This window comes from Ursus americanus, chromosome 15 (assembly GCF_024610735.1).
Source record: "Ursus americanus isolate L20-20 chromosome 15, mUrsAme1.1.p, whole genome shotgun sequence".
Classification (NCBI taxonomy): domain Eukaryota; kingdom Metazoa; phylum Chordata; class Mammalia; order Carnivora; family Ursidae; genus Ursus; species Ursus americanus.
Window position 1 is genome coordinate 43,842,916 of NC_142141.1, and position 14,973 is coordinate 43,857,888.

Below are 14,973 nucleotides of genomic sequence, written 5' to 3' on the forward strand. Positions count from 1 at the left end.
TATTGATGAGGTCCAAAATCTGTTCATTTTGTAACAGCCAAACATTTTCCATGAAAAAATTTTAAGTGATGTAAGATTGCTAAAATGAGGATGAGCTAGTGCATTTCTTGAGCAGTTTAAATTGAGCTTTCTAAAATCCTCTAAGCAGTTCAAATCTAAAAATAACCTAAATTATTCAGATCTTTAATAATGTGCAAATACGATTCCATCCTTTCTAAGCTCTAGGTGTGTGATAATTCCTATCATTTTTCATTAAAGGTTGTTGGATTTTGAACATTTAGAATTCTAATCTCATTTCCACAAAGGGCTGAAATGGCACTAATATCGATCTCAAGGGAGATCACACATTTCATGTGCTTAAAGGAAGGAAAGCGCTCCAGGAGCCTTTGGCAGAGAGAAAGAAGGAAGAGAGAAATACCACCCGTATGTCATGAGGCAGATTCTGTCTGGTTAAGATGCTTGGGCATCTCTGGTACGAGACATCAAAACCAAAGTGTACAAAAAAATTTACTCTGACAACTGTAAGTTGTTTTTGTAGTTTGCCCTCAAGAGGGTTACCCTTTACAAAACTATTCTATACTGCAACCTATAGAAAAGCTAACTACATGCATAGTATATTTAATAATATTTGATAGTCTAGATAAGAGGGAGAAAGATGTTTTCTATATCTGAAATGAAGAGATTTAAGGAATGTAATATTACCGAGTTAAATAGATAGGAAAGGGGCACCTGGCTGGCTCAGTTCGTAGATCATGTGACTTTTGGTCTTGGTGTTGTGGGTTCCAGCCCCACCTTGGGTATAGAGATTACTTACAAAAATAAAATCTTTAAAAATAAATGAATAAATGGATGGAAAACAAATAATGCTTTTGTATCATATATAAACTTACTTTAAAATGATAGATCCTTGAGATATATCAATTATATAACTTAAATATGGTTTCAAAGGTAAGGATGAACTCAAGAAATACTAAACTTTAGAAATCATAGTAGAGACGATCATCAAATTATCAAACTTAGTATGCACATTATTTCTTTTTAGTTTGAAATTTAATTGCACTAATCTGTAGCCAATATGTGAGTAATGTATTTATATTAGTGAAACATTCTTTATGGTTACTTTCCTGAGATTGAATTCACAGTCCTTATGTTAGAAGCAACTTTCTTTACTCTGCCAACTTTCAAAACTATGATTCCACTCCTTTTCAAGAAGCTTTCTTTCCTTAACTAGAGGAAAGGTAATATGAGGCCACCATAAACTCAGTACAACACAGAAAAATGTAGTCAGTTCAGCTTGCCTGCAATTTTAGTGCATTCCACTTTCAAACCATGGAAACCTAAATACTTAGGAATTTTCCATTTCAGTTAACTTTCGTCAGCCTATATGATGTGGCCTCATTCAGCTAACACCTATTATTGACTTACTATTACATGTGTGTTAGTATCCGGCACAGTCTCCATGATGAAACAGTAGTTTCTCTTGCTTCTTCAAATTTTACATCACAGATATTATGCTTTTTGAAATGTTCTGACTACGTAAGGAGACAGGGGTTCTGACTGTCTCAAACATTAATTAGGGGCAAAACTTTTGCAAATGTTTCAATACTTTTAGAGGGGGAGTTCGATGAACCTTTACTGAATATAAGATTAAATTGGTCTCTGTTTGTTATAATGCAGATTTCTGGGCATCACAGTAAAAGGGGCGAAGAGGTGGATTCCAGAAATCATCCTAGAGGGTTATGAAAGATCCAAGAAACACTTTCTAGAAATTAACTTCCTAAAGTGTGACCAGATCTGGCTGGTGGACTATAATTCAGGACTTTTAACAGGGGTCACCCAAAGGAGTTTGTCAAAGTGATTACAATTTTAAAACCCCTAGATGATCGACTCCCACAGTATCTTTCCTGTCCCTCTGCCCGACACACACATATACCAGAGAAACTGCCTTTCTCTTTCTCAGGGAGAACCACTGTTCTATTCGATTCATAAGCTTCCATTCACTTCTAATATTCTCCGGCGGTTCCTTGTCACAACTTGTTTTGCTTAGAACAAAAACAATGAACATGGACATTGCAAAGACATTTCTATTGCAGATTAGTTAAGATTCAGAGAGATTTAGTGTGCAGGGATCAGGTTTGGGGTTTAAACCACTCACTGACTCTGTGACCTTGGACAAATTACTTAACCTCTTTGAAACTCAGTTTCCTGTCCTTGGAAGTTGAATAATGGTACCTAGATTTCAGGTTTATTGTACTGACAAGATAAAATACAGGGAGTTGCACTGCAGTGCCTAATACATAACATGTCCTCAAAAGTAACAGCTATTTTATGTTTATTATTATTATTTCATTTTTTAAAAACATTATGTTGTTACTCATTAGACTGTAACAAACAACAAATACATAACCATGATTATAACCAATTCTTGAAAAATGATTGTACTGTTAATTATTTGAGTTTTCTTCTGTCATCTATCTAAAAACCACTTTTATCTTCAGAGCTGCCATCTTTAAATATTACTTTAAAGTACCCATATACGGGGTGGGGGGTGTCTCATGTAATCCCTGAGAAAGTTTTCCTTTACCTCCATTTTTACCTTGCCTTTTAGATTAGGTATTTAACGTTCTAATTAAGATCTTATAATTGACATAGTAATTTAAAGTGTGTAATTTAAAGTATTGACAGTTTTGCCTGATGTCCAAGTGGGGATTGGAAACCAGATCCTTGCCCTCTGCTCTAGGAAAGACTGATTCCCACTGCCTGCTGCTATACATTTCTGGGAGTTACAGGACATTTTCTTCCACCTGTGATATGTATCCCCTCTGATATCTGCCATGTGTTGCTGGTCTGCTTGTTTCTAGGCACTCGATGTCCCCCTTGTAGACCTCTGTGACTTTCAATTTTGAGAGTTCAGTGGGATAAATTGTCAACAATTCTTGGCCTTAGTGTACGTCTCAATCAGAAGCTCAGCAGTCCCTCAGACTATAACAGCTTGAGGTAAAAGATTCTTCATTTTCAGGTTCACAGGAACATATCGAATTTAAACCACTGTTTGGATAATTCCCAGGCTACATTGATCTAAAACTTCTTCATACTGTGTATTGTTCAACATGGCTATACGGTTTTGGTTTTTTTTTTTTTTTTTTTTTTTTTGAGAGGGGGGTCAGCTCTGAGAACAAGATGAGAAAGAACAGGAAAGTTATGAAACTCATTTCATCACATTGAAAGGCCAAATTGAAATGGGTTGTGGATCTAGTGACTAAGTAGAAGGCTTAGCTAAGCAACATGTTGACAGTGAAGATGCCTGCTGTTGTCTATAGTCCACCGTTATTGTTCCTCAAAGCAGCTTGTCGCAGACTAAATTCTGTGTCCCCTTCTGCCCAGCAAAATTTGAAGGACTGGCTTACAACGTGATGGTGTTTGGAAGTGGGGACTTTGGGATGCAGTTAAGTTTAAATAAACCATGAGGGTTGGGCTCCCATGATGGGATTAGTATCCTTCTAGGAAAAGAGCGACCTGAGGTTCTCTTTCTCTCTCTACCACTTGAAGACACAGCAAAAAACGCATCCATCTGCAAGTCAGGAAGAGGGCTCTCACCAGACACAGAATCTGCTGGCCCTTTGAATCTTAGACTTCCAGCCTCCAAAACTGCAAGAAGTAAATGTGTGTAGTTTAAGCCATCCAGTCTGTGGCATTGTTACGGCCGCCTGATCTAGGACACAGTTTACCAAGCATTCCCCTCTTTCTCATTCAAATATTTTATGATCATCCATAGTAATGTGGCTCTTCAGTATTCCCCCTAAAATGCTTTTGCTGATCCCTTCACCTCTCCAAATTTTACCAAAAATTCTTTTTTACTTTAAAATTCACATATAAGAATATTCATACCTCTCTAGGTATGAGGTACTCAATTGAAGAGGTCGTCCCTCCCCTTGTTTACTGCATTATCCTCTGACCTGGTCTCTGTGAGTCTCCCTTCATCACTCTCATTCTATTCTTAATTAAATCAAGATCGTCTTGTTAAAATATCACAGAACATATCATTCTTTTGCTCAAAGTCTCCCAGTGTTCTTATTTATTATTCTGAATAAAGACCAACTTCTTTAAATGGCCTCTATATTTCCTCACTGCTCTCTGCAACATCTCTGACTTCATCTCCTGCTACTTTCCCTTGCACTCTTCCATCCACACTAGACCCCTTTATTTCTGTGAGTATGCCAGGTATTCTGCTGTCTCAGGACCTTTGCGCTTTCTGTCTCCGGTAGCTGGAATGGCTCTCACCCAATTACTTACATATTTTGTAGCAGTTCTTTGTTCAAATATTATGTTTTCAGTGAGGATTCTCCTAAAGTCTATACTGAAATCACTCCCTTTCATTTGCCTGCTTTGTCTTATTCCTATCATTATATGACACGCTCAACTTAGTTAATTGTTTATTGTCCGACTTCCCCCAAAATGTAAAAACAGAAGGGAAGGGATTTGTCTCTATTGTTAGCTGTTGTATTTCCAGAAACAGATAATTAAAAATTAGTATTGAGAAATTTTAGTTTTAATTAGTGATCTCTTAAAAATGCAATACAGTTTATTCATTTGTCCTCCCTACCTGATAAGCTTGTGTATCCATGAAGAATGCTTTTGGCTAAAAGTGTCTTAATGCATACCAACATGACAAGAAAGGTGGGGATACTTGCTGCATATGTGACATGGAAGCTGGGGATATAAATTCTTTCCATCTTTCTACTCTGCCATGTTCAGTGTATAAAAATGTCTATTTTATGGTTCTAATATGGCTGCATAAGACTTTTTTCTCTCACATCTATTTATTTTCTAAGACATAAATATTTCTATTGTGAGAAATAGATCGAAGTTTGCTCTTAGATCAACACTGCACAAAGGGGTAAGATAATTATGACTGGATTAGATAAATTTTGAGTCATCTTATGGAGCTGGATGCCCTAGCTCCAGAAAAAAAGTGAGAATTTATTTGCAAGACAACAATAAGGAATAGATGCTGGGTAGATAACCTACGGTGACAAAACTTGTAAATATTAAGGCTCACTAATTGGCCGGTATATAATCCAAGTTATGGGATAAATATAAACACTCATATTGGTTTTAAAAATTTGACCAGGATCCACTTATTAATACTGTTATTCAATAATCCATCAACTAGCAGGTCTGGAAAGGAAGGGAGTTAATGAAGATATTGATATGGTATAATGACAAATTGAAAGAGGAGGTCTTGATAACAATGGCATCACAATTACCTAGTTTTATGGTATTTATTCCATGCAATCTATTGACAATGTAGGATGGTGACAATCATTTTGGGTTTTGGGTTTTGAGTGAGACAGGCATGCGTTAATCTTAACTCTGCCACCTTCAAACTATGTAATCTTGGGCAAATTACTTAAATTCTCTGATCTCTTCCAAAAAAATGAGAGTTCCAATCAGTATTCACCTTTCAAATTTAATGAGAAAGAATGAGTCAGTACGTTTTTCTAAACATGGAGAAACCAAATACAAATAAATAAGCAGTAAAAATTCCTGGAATAATTACAAAAGCACTTCAATGCACAACTTAATCAGTAATCAAGTTTTAAAATCCCTATTCTCATTATAATTTTGCTCTGAGCCACTGAATATATATTATGTTCAGTGATGTGAATATTTTATTCTAATCAAAATATTATCATATATTAGAAAAACTGTAGGACCTAGGGGTCTTTGTTAATAATGAAGTTACATTTTAAAAAGTGCTGGTTTTGATTGTTTTACTACCCGTGCATATGTGTATAAGAGGTAGAATGGCAGAGGGGAAACACAAATGATTTTAAAATTCAGAGTGTTCTGAGTTCCAGTCACCTTTTTCCTGTTCTTAGCTATATAAGTGTGATAATTCAAAATTTCTGCACTTCAGTTTTATCATTTTTAAAATGGGAAAGGATTCTATAAGTAGATTATTCTATCCAGATCTATTTATTTATCCTCTATCTATTATCTATTTATATGTGTATGTATGTATGTATCTACCTACCTACCAACCTATCTATCTATAATAAAGTGCCCCAGCATATTGTAGGAGTCAAATAAATTGTAGCTTTATAGATTATTTCATATAGCTGTATTAACAAGGAAATCCATTAAGACATATAATAATATTGGCAACAATAATCATAATGACAAAATATTTGGTGGGCAGGGATAATAGTCTCTCTCTTTTTTTTTTTTAAGATTTTATTTATTTATGTGACAGAGAGACAGCCAGCAAGAGAGGGAACACAGCAGGGGAGTGGGAGAGGAAGAAGCAGGCTCATAGAGGAAGAGCCCGATGTGGGACTTGATCCCGGAACGCCAGGATCACGGCCTGAGCCGAAGGCAGACACTTAACCGACTGTGCTACCCAGGCGCCCCAGGGATAATAGTCTCTTAATTGGGAATAAAATATATTGTGAAGGGATTATTCTCAGAAATTACTTTCATAATTAATTTAAAACTTCATGGAAAGACCTGTTTCATTAATCCCACAAATTAGGATGGGCAAAAAAGTTAAACAATGTCTCCGTCTCTTTCTTTGTCTAAAACACAATATCTGGCAGATAGTAAGAAAAGCATATTCACTATTTTTATTTTATTCTTTTTCTAGCATATCCATTTCAGTGAAAAGTCTTCTTTTCTTAATGACAAGATTTTTTACTGAAACATTGTATTGGTCATTGGGAGGAAGGTGTCCTATTATAAAATGTGAAGGTACCTTGATTTGGGTGGTTTTGTCTTTTGCATCCTTGCTGTACTCTAAGCTTTGCTTTATGCTACTGAAACCCAGGTGTTATTTATCTAAATTTCCATTTGTTTCAGACTATTGAGGAGAGTTTCGTGAAGTTTGAAAACTTGACAATTGCACCTCAATAAAACCCAATGGCAAAGTAATTTTATTATTTTTAAAATTTAAATTCAATTAGCCAACATATAGTACATTTAGATGTAGTGTTCAATAATTTATCAGTTGCCTATAACACCCAGTGGTCATCACATTCCTCAAGATGTTAAAAATAGAGCTACCCTATGACAATTACACTACTGGGTATTTACCCCAAAGATACAAATGTAGTGATCCAAAGTGGCACCTGCACCTCAGTGTTCATAGCAGCAATGTCCACAATAGCCAAACTGTGCAAAGAGCTGAGATGTCCATGGACAGATGAATGGATAAAGAAAAAGTGATATATATAAACAATGGAATATTATGCAGCCATCAGAAAGGATGAATACTTACTATTTACATCAACGTGGATGGAACTGGAGGGTACTATGCTGAATGAAATAAGCCAATCAGAGAAAGACATTTTTCATGTGGTTTTACTCATATGTGGAATATAAGAAATATGGAATATAAGAAACAGCACAGAAGTTCATAGGGGAAGGGAGGGAAAACTGAATGGAAGTCATCAGAGAGGAAGAAAAACCATGAGAGACTCGTAACTATGGCGAAATAATTTTAAATAGCTATTGGATAGACTAATTGATCTAATCACTGATACTATAAGTCTATTAAAATAATTTTGATATCCCCAATGAATTCCCTGCAAGAAACTGCCTGCTTAACTATTTCATTTTAAATTCCATATTAAATTTTAATTAATAACTTACATTTCATGTGCCTTTATAGAATTACATGACAGATTATGCAAGTTTTGATGTTATAGACAAGTGTAGACAGAAGCTAAATCAAAGTAGTTAACAATTAAAATGGGTTCTGAGTGATTATCTTCTTCTCCCCCTCCTCTCCCCTCCTCCTCCTCTTCCTCCTCTTCCCCCTCCTCCTCCTCCTCCTCCTCCTCCTCCTCCTCCTCCTCCTCCTCCTCCTCCTCCTCCTCCTCCTTCTTCTTCTTCTTCTTCTTCTTCTTCTTCTTCTTCTTCTATCTTCTTCTTTTCTGGAATTTTAAACTCACGAGGGCTTAGGTTTTTTTTTTTATCAGACTTATGTTGTGACCATTTTCTTGGAAAATATGTGCATTACAAATATCAATTGAAAACCCACAATAACCCAAGTACTATTCTGGAAAATGAATGCAAAATAAGAAAAACATAAGGTAGCCTGAAAGAGTATAGCAGAGTGATCTGAGTTAATTGGAGTCAGAGAAATCTATGGCTTGAGGGTGAATACAAGCTCCCCAGATGAGGAGTGGGGGAAAGGGAATATTTTTGGAGAAAAATTGGGAAAATAAATTACGTGCCAAATTTTATAAATTACAAAATAAAATAAAATAAAATAGAATAATAAAATAAAATTTGAATTAACATGGCTGAAAGCTAGTGAGATAAAAGGAAAGTGCCTTGAAGTGAGATTGTAAATATAGGCAGAGACAAAGATGAAGTCTTGTTGAACATGTTAATGATTTTGGGTTGTTTATATTAAGTACTTTTAAAAAGTTATTGAGTAAAGAATGGGAAATGTGATTTTACTATGCTATATTTTAATTTTTAATCAGAACATTACCTAGTAATACTTTAAAAAGTCAAAAACTGGGGGAAAAGAAGGCAGAGGAGTCTTGTGTAAGAGCAGATACAAATTTTCAGAAAGAAGCTTAATTCCCCTTATTGAAAATAAGGGAAGGTATTTGACTTCCCCCACCCTTTCCCTAAATAAATTACATTATAAAGTTTGTAATTATAGATTCTTTGTCTCTCGAAATGTTCGTAAACTTTTTTAAAAAGCTAAATAAACCTCTTAGCAGCTTTACTACCCAAGAATGTCTTTCTCAAGAAACTGGGAGCCACTTATTTGAAACGTAAGCATCAAGAAAGATGGAGGCCGCGTGTCCTAGTTACATGGGTGGGTAGGAGCCTAACTTCAGCAGATGTCTTGCTTCCAAGTTGTAAAACTACATTCCCTCATAACGATATAGAAGTTTATTTTTCCTGTGGAGAAAGCCAATTAGCTAACACAGATGGTCACTCCAAATACCAAGTGAATTTGGGATGAACTGTTTGTGACAAATGGTGCTGTCAAGTCCTCTCACTTAAGGACATGTATGTAATGGTTTCTAACTTCTTTGCTATATAAAAGGGTGGGATTTCTTTCTGTCTCAGCCTGTGATGCTAGTCCAAGGCTTATTTAATAATAAAGTTGTTTTCTTTCTCTTCCACTCTTGTGGAAAGGTTTTATGGATTGGGAGGAGATTTTGTTTTTAATTATCTTTTCCCAACACTTGTGCCTCATCGAATCATAGCTGACAAGCATTTGATTAATGTCATTTCCTCCAGAATATAAAACTCCTCAAACACTCCTTTACTCTGCATCAGTCTGTACTAGTTGTTTTCCAGGCTTGATGCACAGGTCCTCATCCGTGATATCCTTTGGCTGAGCCAATATAATATCAGTTTCTGTATATCTTTTCTCTGCTGTGGTTTAGTTTTACAAACAATAAGTAAATCAATCAATTAATAAATAAGTACATCAAATATGTCTTTGGTCCCTACTAGATATAACTTTCAATGCTGATTATTAGTATTCTGGGGCTTGTGGGGGTAGGATTTGGAGGTATTTACAATTCTGCTTGAAGAATACTGTTTATGATCTTATTCCCCTCCTCCATTTTCCATGTGTTTCTCAACATGATTAAATTTCTCCTGAAAACAAACTCCTTTTTAGTCAATCCTCACCATATAAAAATGAAATACCTGATTCTAGTCACCATATCTTTCTTTTGTCTGTTCTTTATCTTCATATATGTAAGTAAAATTAAGTATGGACTTATTTTTTACTTAACTTCTTTTGATAAAAATAATTGTCTTTTCAGTGAGATATAATTAACATATAAACATACTAGTTTCAGGTGTACAACATAATAATTTGATATTTGCAAATATTGCAAAATGGTCATCACAGTAAGTTTAGTTAACATCCATCACCACACATAGCTACAATTTTTTTTTTGAAGAGAACTTTTAAGATCTACTCCTATAGCAATTATCAAATATACAACTTATTATTAATTATAGTCACTATGCTGTACATTACATTCCCATGGCTTATTTATTTTATGATTGTCCCTTCTGATTCCCTTCACCCATTTTGTCCACCCCCAACTCTACCAATTGGTTCTCTGTATAAGTTCCATTTTTCACTTTTTGTTTTGTTTTTTAGATTCCACATGTAAGTGAGATCAAGAAATAGCAAGTGCTGGTGAGGATGAGGAGAAGAGGGAACGTCTGGGCATTATTGGTGGGAATGTAAATTGGTTCAGCCACTATGGAAACAGTATGGAGTTTCCTCAAAACACTAACAATAGAAATGCCAAATGATCCAGCAATTCCAGATTGGGGGATTTATCTGAAGGAATTTAAAATACTCGCTTGAAAAGATATACTCACCCCCATGTTCATTGCAGCATTATTTACAGTGGCTAAAAAATGAACACAACATAAGTATTCATTGATGGACCAATGGTTAAAGAAAATGTAGTATAAAAATACGATGGAATATTATTCAGCCATAAAAAGTAGGAAATCTTGACATTTGCAACAACATGAATGGGCCATGAGGACATTATGCTAAGTGAAATAAGTCCGAGAAAGACAAATACCATATGAACTCACTCACATGTAGAATCTAAAAAAAAAAAAAAAAAAAAAGATAGTAATATTTTTGAAATGCATCCACATTGTTGCATATATTAGTACTAGCTTGTTTTTCTTTGTGCTGCTGAGGGTACACCGCTGTATGACTATAATTGCAACATGAGAGGCATTTGGGATATTTAGTTTGGGGAGTTATGAGGAAAGTTACTATGAACACTTGTACAAGTATTACTGAGGACATGTTATTTACCTTGCTTAGATACGTTGAAGTTAAATCAGGGGGCCATAAGGTAGTTGTGTTTCTAACTTTAAAAGAACTGCCAAAAATGTATCATTTTATACTCTCTAGTAAAGACAGAAGATGTTTCTTTCTATTCATAATATTCTGAATTGTTTTCCTAATTATGCATAGATGTTGAATTTTCTCAAATATTTTTCTTTCATCTTTTGAAATAATCTTGTGTCATTGTTAACCTTTATTCTGTCAGTATAGTAAAAAATTTTAACTTAATTTCAAATACTAAAAACATAATTTCCTGGGATAAACCCTATTTGGTCATGATGCATTACACTTTTAAAATATTGCTATTTTTGGTTTGCTAACATTTTGTCAAGAACTTTTCCATATAGTTTTATAATGGACTTTTTTGTGTATGGTTTTCTGTTCTTGTAATTTCTTCTTCAGATTTTGATATCATAGTTAACCTGCACTTAGTCTCATAAAATGGGGTGAGAACTGTTTCATCCTCTATTTTTGATTTTTAGTAGAATTGGTATTTTTTCTTAAATGTTTAGTAGAATCCTCAGTGAAGCCATAGGAGCTCAATGGTTTTGTGTTTAATTCATTTTCTGTTTCAACATTTTTGATTATAGAATCATTTATTAAAGTGCATTTGAACAACTTAGATCATCTAGTTGCTCTGTATTTTTCTTTAAATGTTTATAAGATATGTAGTAATATGTCCTCTTTCATTTCTTATATTACTTATACATATTTTACTTCTTTAAAAAATTGTTTAGCCTCTCTGTATGTTTATAAAGTCTATTAACCTTTCAAAGAACCAATTTTGAGTTTTAATTTTTTCTCTAAATTTATCTTTCTCAATTTCATTATTATATTATTTTCCAATTATTATTATTTTTCTAATTACTTTGGACTTAATTTGCTTTTTCCCCCCTGTTTCCTATAGATGGAAACCTACATGTTGATTTTAAGCTTTAAAATAAATGTTTTTACCTGAGCAGGTGAAGCTGTATTTCCCTCCTCAACACTGTTTTAGGTACATCCCACTAATGTTTTCTTTTTTCAGGACCTGACTGAGATCAAGAGTTGGATGCCTAACTGACTGAGCCACCCAGGCACCCCTTCTCACTAACTTAATTTTTCTTTCCATTATCATTCAATTTGACATATTTTCTTATTTCCCCTGTGATTCCTTCTTTGACCATTTATTATTCAATTTTTTTCTAAAATAAAGGGATTTTTATAGATTTCTTCATGTTAATGACCTCTAATTTAAATTTGTTGTTTAAATATTTTTTATATTTAATGTTAATTGTTTTAGAGTCCATCATATGATTTTTGAGGGGAAATATTCCATTTGCTGTAGTAGAAATTATATCTTCTATAGTTTTACCTATAGTGTTAAAAATGTCAATTAGTTCAAATTGATTGATAATGACATTTAAATCCATATTTAATTTTTTGGGTATATGTTTTATCAATTACCAAGAGAAAGATGATAGAAAACCTCAACTGTTAATGTGAATTTGTCAATTTCTATGTTTAGTTTTGATGGATTTGCTTCATGTGTTTTTAACTCTATTATTTAATAAATACATGTAGGGTTTTTTTAAAGACTTTATTTATTTGTTTGAGAGGGAGAGAAAGCACAGAAGGAGAGGGAGAGGGTGAAGCAGACTCCCCCCTGAGCAGAGAGCCCTACAGTGGGCTCAATCCCAGGACCTTGAGATCATGACCTGAGCTGAAGGCAGACGCTTAACCGACTGAGCCACCAAAGCACGCCAATAAATACATGTTTTGGTTGGCTTTATTTCCCAGACAAATCACTTGTTTATCATTATGAACCATCCTTTTTGGTAATATTATATTCATTTTCTTGAAAGCCACTTTTTCTGGTATTTAACATTTCCATTTTGGATTTCTTATCATTTGTCTGATAAAATTTGTTTTTATTTTTTACTTTCAAACTCTGTAGTTTTATAGTCAATATGTACTTGTTCAGACAGCAGAGAGCCAGATCATGCTTTCTATCCTGACTGACCATTTCTGCCTTTTCCACCATGACAGCTCATGTTCATGTAATTATTGGTATGGTTTTATTCAAGTTTATCCTATTGATATATGGTATTTGTTCTAGCAACCCCATCTTTTCCTTTTAATTATAGAAGGAATTATATAACACTTGGTCCCCTAGACTTCACTATTTCCAACAGTGCTTTCTCCTCATCTTCCTGCTCTTTGAAGACTATCCAGCAGAGGTCTTCCTGTGATGCTACAAATAGAAATAGAAAGGCTCTTCGAGTCAAGTCACCACTTGAAAGAGTCACTGGATCAGGAAACAATTGCATTGGAATTTGTGCGAGAATCCTTTGAGTGTTAAAACCACTGAGATTTGGGGATTGTTTACTATAACAGCCAGCATTATTTTACTAATACATTACTAACCACATTATAAACTTACTTTAGAAATGTTAGCCCCTCCCCCACAAAAAAGTTAGTCCCTTTGAGGTGAACCTACAGTGCTCCTTTTCTATGCCTGTCTAGCTTATACCCTAGCCCATCAGCACGAAACCCTGTTCCTTTTCCATCTTTGAAGTTTGCATCAAGATATGTTATATTTCCTAAAATATAATTTAAAGTTGAACTTTTCAAGTATCCTCATTTTCAAGTATGCCAACCATTTGAAAACCTAATAGTCTTACAACTATTATATACAATTAGCAGTATTTTAAAGTGATACAGGGTGTAAATACTGCTGTCTTGTGTTGAAGATTGTCACTTCTTCTATTTTTATACAGTATGATTAATTATTCTGTTCCAAAAATTTCTTACAAAAATAAAAAAAGGTGATTCTTTGCCACTAGGCTCATAAGACATTTCTAAAATTCTCCTTGCACATTCTTCCTTCCTTGGGGAATTGATAAATTTCATCTATCTGAAAATGATATCTGGTCTTATAATTTAAAAAAATAGTGTAGTTGTCTAGATTTCACTTCATTCACACCTTTTTTTTAAAGATTTTATTTATCTATTTGTCAGAGAAAGAGAGAGCACAAGCAGGGGGAGTGGCAGGCAGAGGGAGAAGCAGGCTTCCTGCTGAGCAAGGAGCCCGATGTGGAACTTGATCCCAGGACCCTGAGATCATGATCTGAGCTGAAAGCAGATGCTTAACTGACTGAGTCACCCAGGCACCCCTGATATGACTTATATTTTTACTACTTTACCATGATTTGAATTTTTACTTTTGTAAAGTAATGGAATCAACTTTCAGAATGCCCTGCCATAAAACTTTTAGTGGAGTATGGAATTTTCTCCAGCTGCTTTTGTATTCACAAAGATATACTTAGAGAAAACATGGGAGAAAAAAGTGAGTGTTTCTACTTGTTAAGACCCCTACTTTGAAGTAAGGCAAATGCAGATCCAATTTTTTTTCCGATTCATTAGCTGTATGACTTAAGAGAAATTGTTTGACTCCTTGTCCCTCATGTACATAACATAAATAATTATAAAACAATTATTTTTTGTGAGGTTAAACATAATAGTAATCCTAAGTACCTTGTATAATTTTTGAAACATATAAGCAGGTATGACTATTCATTATTATCATATTTATGAAGGGATTTTCTTTAAATTACATTAAAATATGTAATTGAATACAACTGTCAGATGATCGTGAGCAAGGATTCTTCTCCCCAGCACAAGGGAACAACAAATCTGTTACAGATGAGTGTATGTTCTTTGCCATTTCTAAATAACCATACCACTAATAATATAATAAAATGACAAAAAGTTAAAATATTAAAATATGTGCAACTGTCTCATTAAATAGGTTGAATTCATTGTGGATACACAAATAGAAAATCATTTTTCTCTAGCTTTGGTTTTTTTTCAAACAAGTAGCTCAAATCACACTTTCCCATTCCCTTGATGTCATCTTGGTTGGATCTGATAGCTTTCTGTCCAGTTTAGGTTTTTTCAAGCCAAAGCTTTTCCCAGTCCAAATTAAACTTCAATCTCACATCCAATTCACAATTTCCCCTGCCTCTTCAGTTCAGACCACTGAAATTCTGGAACTAGTGGTGCCTCAATAACAGTACGTACTCTTTTACTACAATTCTCTCCATCTGCTGGCCCTTCCAGAGTTG